Source organism: Caloenas nicobarica, chromosome Z, assembly GCF_036013445.1.
Source record: "Caloenas nicobarica isolate bCalNic1 chromosome Z, bCalNic1.hap1, whole genome shotgun sequence".
In the NCBI taxonomy this organism is placed as follows: Eukaryota; Metazoa; Chordata; class Aves; order Columbiformes; family Columbidae; genus Caloenas; species Caloenas nicobarica.
Window position 1 is genome coordinate 3,903,764 of NC_088284.1, and position 6,000 is coordinate 3,909,763.

Consider the following 6,000-nt stretch of genomic DNA (forward strand, 5'->3'; position numbering starts at 1 on the left):
ATGTTCCAAGCATATTGACACAAAAATGCTAGCTTGGAAGAGCCTTAAATACTTGTATTTAATTAAAAAGCGACCACCTGTTCTGCTTATGATTAAAAAGCTGTCAGACTGAGTCCTAACAGCTTTATAAGCTGTCTTCTTGGAGATCAAATATCACAAGGCCTGATACGGCCGCAGCCTGTACACTATTCTGCTACTTGAATCAATTTCTGAGCATTTCAGAGACAGACTACGTGGTCAAATTGATACAAAACCCTAAATGCCCTATTAAATAAAAAGGGACATTAGGCTGGATCATTCCAAATCTAAAGCTGACTCACCACATGATCACGGGCATGTTACTTGACCTCCCTGTACGTTCAGTAATGCATCTGCAACGGTGAAACGGCAACACCTCAGTGACTGAGTGGCATCTCATTGTCCGTCCTGAATGAGTAATCCATGTGTACCTGAACGGCAGAAAGTCAGTAATATCTGTGGAGAAATTGCTATATTGTACAGGCTCTGTTCATGTTGATCAGACATGTGAAGAGCGAACACTCATCAGTGGGAAAGGGCAACTACAAATTTAAATTCTAACCCCTAGCAGTAACGCTGAATAAGTGACACGGTATCAGTCACTCCGATCTAGCTCGGAGACGTACTCTGTTATGATAAGGCAACTGCAGAAGCTAATACTTAACTACATGCACATTTTCATCTACATTTACAGTCTCTTTGATCCAGTTTTCCTTTTGCTCAGAACTGCACATTTGTAGAAGTTACACTCCAGACCTCAAGTCGCAGACCCATAACTGTGCTATGCATCAAAAACGTGGAACAAAGATGCGACAGAAAGACAAAACAAATAACCACGAAAATCATACTAAGTTCCCTGGGATAACATTTGCTGCCACAGATTCCACAGATTCAGTTGCCCCCAAGTTACAGTGCTAAAGTTAAAGGCACAAGTGCCAGATCTCTGCTGAATTACGGTTCTTCTCCTACTGGAAAACCGAGACAAAAGTGGTTTCCTTGCCATGTAAACCTCAGGTTACCTAAGAGGTGTAACTGCACAGTGACATGCACTGTACCACACAACTTTATCCCAGAGCTCTTTCCCAGCACTACCCCGTCCCCCTCTTCTACTGCTGCTTCCTTTTTTGTTCCCCATTGCAACTAATAACGCTCAAGCCAGCAAAGATTTTTCAAGTTTCAGTACTTCTTTTCCAGAGCACTTGTTCTGAGATGCGAGTTACATGCTTGTGACTATGCTAATTAAATCTTTCACTGTGATCTAGTAAATGTGTTATTAAATCTGCTGCTCAGTTTCTGTCAATGTTTACAGTTTTGTAAGTAATTAGTCAACTGCAGATAAAAACACAAAAGCTGAGATTGACCATAGACTAAATTCTGTCAAGAAGTACCATCAACACTCTAACTTTGAAATGTTATAGAAAATCAAATACAGGTTTACTGATTTGCAGAGTTTCCAAAGCTTTAACGTATCTAGTGGTGACCTTTCAGTCAGAGGGTAACCAGACAGTTGTGAATGCTCAGTCTGCAGCCGCTTTCACAGCGTGGTACATGGGGACTCCCATCTCATTAACAGATGTTTATAAGTGAGACATTGATATACAGGTGTGGGTCATAGGTGGCACACACATCCTTGGTGGAGCAGGGAGTTTGTGTGATAATATTCAAGAGATAGCAAAGAAAGTGAACAAAATCAAGGCAAGGCAAAGAAGCCTGCATTTTAAAAGTAAATGCACAGCAAGGAGAAGTGGGATCAGGACAACCAAGGTAATTATTGCTCCAATCAAGTTACACTAACTTATCTCCCTAATGCTTAGTGTTCAAAGCCCCTCATGATTCTCTATACTTACTCCTTGTTCATCCGATCTTATCTTACCTCATTAATCCCCACCTTCTCCACACCGTGAGCCACCAGTGTGATCTGCCCATTTGTCAAACGCACACAAACATCCTTCCTACCTACTCTTATCAGCTGGAGCAGTGCTTGGTTTGTGAGCGTTGTGAGCACTCTGTATCAACCACTCTCAACTGCCTTGTGGTTGCCTTCAGGTTCCTTCCCTTTTCTCCTCCCTTCGCAGTACCTCGTTTAACGTATCCACTCATTTCCCGACTTGTTTGTGCACTTTAATTTCTACGGAGCAGGCAGCCTTCGTGTGCTTATAGAACACAAGCAGAGATGGCCAGGCTGACCTGCAATACACATCGTACACTTGAACGTGTAAGACCACAGTCCTTTCCTCTTCCTGATTTCTCAGGAATTTCTCATCGCAACTCTTCGTGATGCCAACTAGCAATTAGGCTGAAGAGCAAACAGAAATAGTTGACATGTTATAATTAAAAATTCAAGTGTTTTATAATGAGTCAGAACTCTCATCCTCATACTTGAGCATAAACACCAGCTGTCCAAACTCACGTATCACCTTCTATCACCCTCACTGTCCCTCCTCCTAATCCCTTAGACAAAACACCGGTGTTACTGATATACCAGAAACACAGAAAGCAGTATTTTATTATTAGGTTTTAGTAGCCACATAACCACTCCCTTTGGAGCGTCTTTTGCCAGGACCAGACTTGTCTAGACCACTAGATGTGAAAAATACTCAGAAAGTGATGCTTAAAAATGATTGCTGTTGGACAGCTGAGTTCTCTGGACATTATCTCACTGTTTTTCTACTGTACATGTATATAGGGGGGATGCTTGTGTTTAGCAAACACGTGACAAGCAACTTACTGCTCTCCTCAGAGCTTGTTACAAACCTATTCACTCCACAAAGTCAATGGGGAAGCTGCACTGGTGTGACTGCCTGCTTGCCAGCTCTCCTATCACAGAAACAGCAATTACAGGTGGTAACTAGGGCAGGAGAACCACACGATGAGACCTCAATAGAGCACCGTGCCCAGTTTCCACCACAAGGTCAAACATTACGTTTTTTTTAATAGACTTAAGCAATGTAGGATACTTTAAGAGAAATGTTTTACATTTAACATGTTTGCTGTTCTAAGGGGAAAGCTATTACTGTTCGTACTTAACATTTTGGCTTCAAAACTGGAAAAAGGCTCGCACTTGCCTGTAAGTGAAACTTTTATTTGGTCCTGCGCATGACAAGTACCAGAGAAGTCGTCAACAGAACCCATCTGTAAGCTGGGCAGGGGAATTAAGATAAATTTTACGTTTTTAAAGAGATGCTGAAAGGTTCAAAGATTTGCTTCTCATTCATTTTTAAAAGCTAAAATTACTTTCCATTTAAAAAAAACCCCACTCCCCTCTCCTAAATAAAAATGATTTACACTTATGTCATAGCATCTCTACACGCAGCCTTTGAAATGCTGATAGGTACTTTGTGCTAGTAAAAAGTATGTAACTAGTTACAGCCAAGACCTTGTTTAACTAAGTTATTGCAGTTAAGGACTTATAAAGGTACATACAAACTTTAATACAAGTAGCCTAGTTCCACTATTAATAAATTAAGACATAAATACAATTAGATGGTACTTAAAGGAGGAAGCTCTCCTGACCAACTACACGATGATAACCTGAAAAAAAAAAGCACCAAGTCTTTCAAAAAGTGGCCTTTTTAAGTAGTTGTTTGACAACCTCAATGAAAAGGAAGTTACAATACCAGAATGGGGGGAAACAGTTAAAATATTACAAGTCTGCTCAGACTGCTTTTCCCCTCTTAAAGAAGAACAAGCAGCGCAGTTAAATGTTATATTTGTGCCACTCAGAGCCACATCTGCAACACATTAGATGTCAGAGCTCAATGGGAACTCAGGCCAAATAAGCATCGAACAACTTCAACTTGTAAGGAACATTTGACGAAGAACTGTTTTTCTCACATAACTGAGGACCTGTCGCCTGACATCAGCAGGGGAGAAGGACCGAGAGACATCGCACTATGAATCGTTAATGTAAAACACAGTCTCTTCCTGGAACGTATACTGATACCTGTATTTACAAGTTAATTTAGGGGGAAAGGTAGCCAAAGTACCAGGAATCCAAATTTTAAATAGATTGATAACAGGAAAGCTATTGTATGCAAACTGAGGCAGAGTCGGGTGGTCTGTAAACTCTGCAGTACCCAAACAAGGGGGAACAGGGGAGGGAAATTGCGGCTGGAATTCTGGGGGGACATAAACAGGGGCTTTTTGCCCTGTTACATGTGCCGAACTCTAGGTAGAACACCCGGTGTTGCAATATCATTAATAAAAAATTGCTTTGCTGAGAGACCCTGCCTGAGCCTATTACATTTGCAGAATAATTGTTTCCTAAAGGACTATGAATCCGTAATGTAAAACACAGTCTGTTCCTGGAATATATACTGATACCTGTACTTACAAGTTAATTTAGGGGGAAGGGTAGCCAAAGAGCCAGGAATCCGTATTTTAAATAGATTGATAAGGAAATAATTGTTTCCTAGAAAATTGTTTTCCACATATATTGCATATCCCCACATCGCCCAAAGTGAAGAATTAAGAAGGAGGGGGGGGGAAAAAAAAAAAAAAAAGCTAAAGAAGCATAACACTAGCGTTACACGCCTTGTTTTTGGAGGGCTTTTCTCTAACGTGGTCCCACGGTATACTACAGGAGAACAGAAGGTGCTGTGGCAAAGCTGCGACCCGCCGGGTTGCGGCAAAACCCCCCGGGCCCCGCGTTTCCCCTCAGCCCCGCCCGCCCCGCACCGGGGTAACGGCCGCGGGCTGAGGCCCGGGCCCCGCGGAGCCCTCACCTGAGCGACGCTGCGCCCCTCCTGGCCTCCCCCGCGGGGAGCAGCAGCTGGGGCATGGGCGGCCGGGAGGAGCCGGGTGTCCGCCGCTCACGCTGCCCCGTCCCCGCTGCCGCCGCCGCCGCCGCTCCGGCCCCCGACGCCAGAGAAAATGTCACCGGAGGCCGCGGGGCTCCGCTGCTGCGCCGTCACTTCCGCCCCTCCGGAGCAGACGAGAGGCCGCGCAGAGCGGCAGCGCTGCCCCGCTCGCCAGCGCCCCCGTGCGGGGCGGTGCGGGTCTAGGTCTGTGGCTGGAAAGCGCCTTCGACGTTACGAGAACAATAAATTACCCAGTTTGTGCCGCTCTGTGGGGTTACAAGTGGTTCGGAGCTAAGGAACCTGGAAGAGTCACTATGTTGACCTCGTTAATGGTTATCTATTGATAAGGGTGATATTGATATTGGAAAGGGTGGGTGTGCGGCTTAGATGAAGAATAACGCAAGCAAAGTGGCAAAAGTTCCCAGTGTGGCAGCTTTAAAGTGAAAACGCTCAGGGGCTAGAATGTGTTCATGACCAAGGTATGGTTGACCTCTACTAAGAATCAATACAACAAAGCACAGAGAATAATATTATCTTAATAAGAATAAGAGTACAGTAAGTAAGTAAGAATAGTAAGTAAGTAAGTATAAGAATACAAATTCTGTCAATGAAACGAGGAAATTCACATTTTTAAGTGGAGTTCAATTCCCTGGCATTTGAACCAGCTGAGTGAGGACGCTTTCTTCAAGTTCAAGTATATTCCAAAAATTTAAGAGAAGACCAGAGAGCTGTAGAATCTGCTTGGCATCCTTGCATCTTCCACCAGTTCCTGACATTCTTAAGAACATCCCTTTGCTTCTCTTTGACTCATTTTGCAGCAGGCTGGGCTATATAATGTGTGTTCGTATCCCACCACGGAGTCTGGAAGAGAAATGTGAATTCTAAAGAAACACTCTGAGACCCCAAAGTACAAGGAAATACAATATACAGCATATTTTAAGACCTCCCAGCCTGGTTCTTCTTTGTTATAGGCAACTAGAGTAAAAGCTGTGCTTTGAAATGTCTGGGGCTGCCCCAGAACATGTTTGGGGAGTTCAGTAACCCATCGAATTGGTGGGGCACATCGGTAGCGTTCATGTTTTGGAGTTCCAGAACGGAGGGTTTGCTTTGCAGCTCATGAACTGGGTGGTAAAACCTGTGCAGACGTCAAGAGGCTCTGAAATTCGTTCTTTTAGTCATATTG

At 43.7% G+C, this 6,000-nt stretch overlaps 1 protein-coding gene across 1 annotated transcript in view; it reads right to left on the bottom strand.

Annotated features, from left to right (window-relative positions):
• Positions 1-4,821, bottom strand: part of ARK2N (arkadia (RNF111) N-terminal like PKA signaling regulator 2N) — a 43,012-nt gene extending 38,191 nt beyond the window's left edge. The window contains exon 1 of the mRNA XM_065656548.1: positions 4,743-4,821. The gene's annotated coding sequence lies outside the window, so the exon portion shown is untranslated. The remainder of the gene's footprint in view (positions 1-4,742) is intronic.
• Between the last annotated feature and the right edge of the window lie 1,179 nt (positions 4,822-6,000).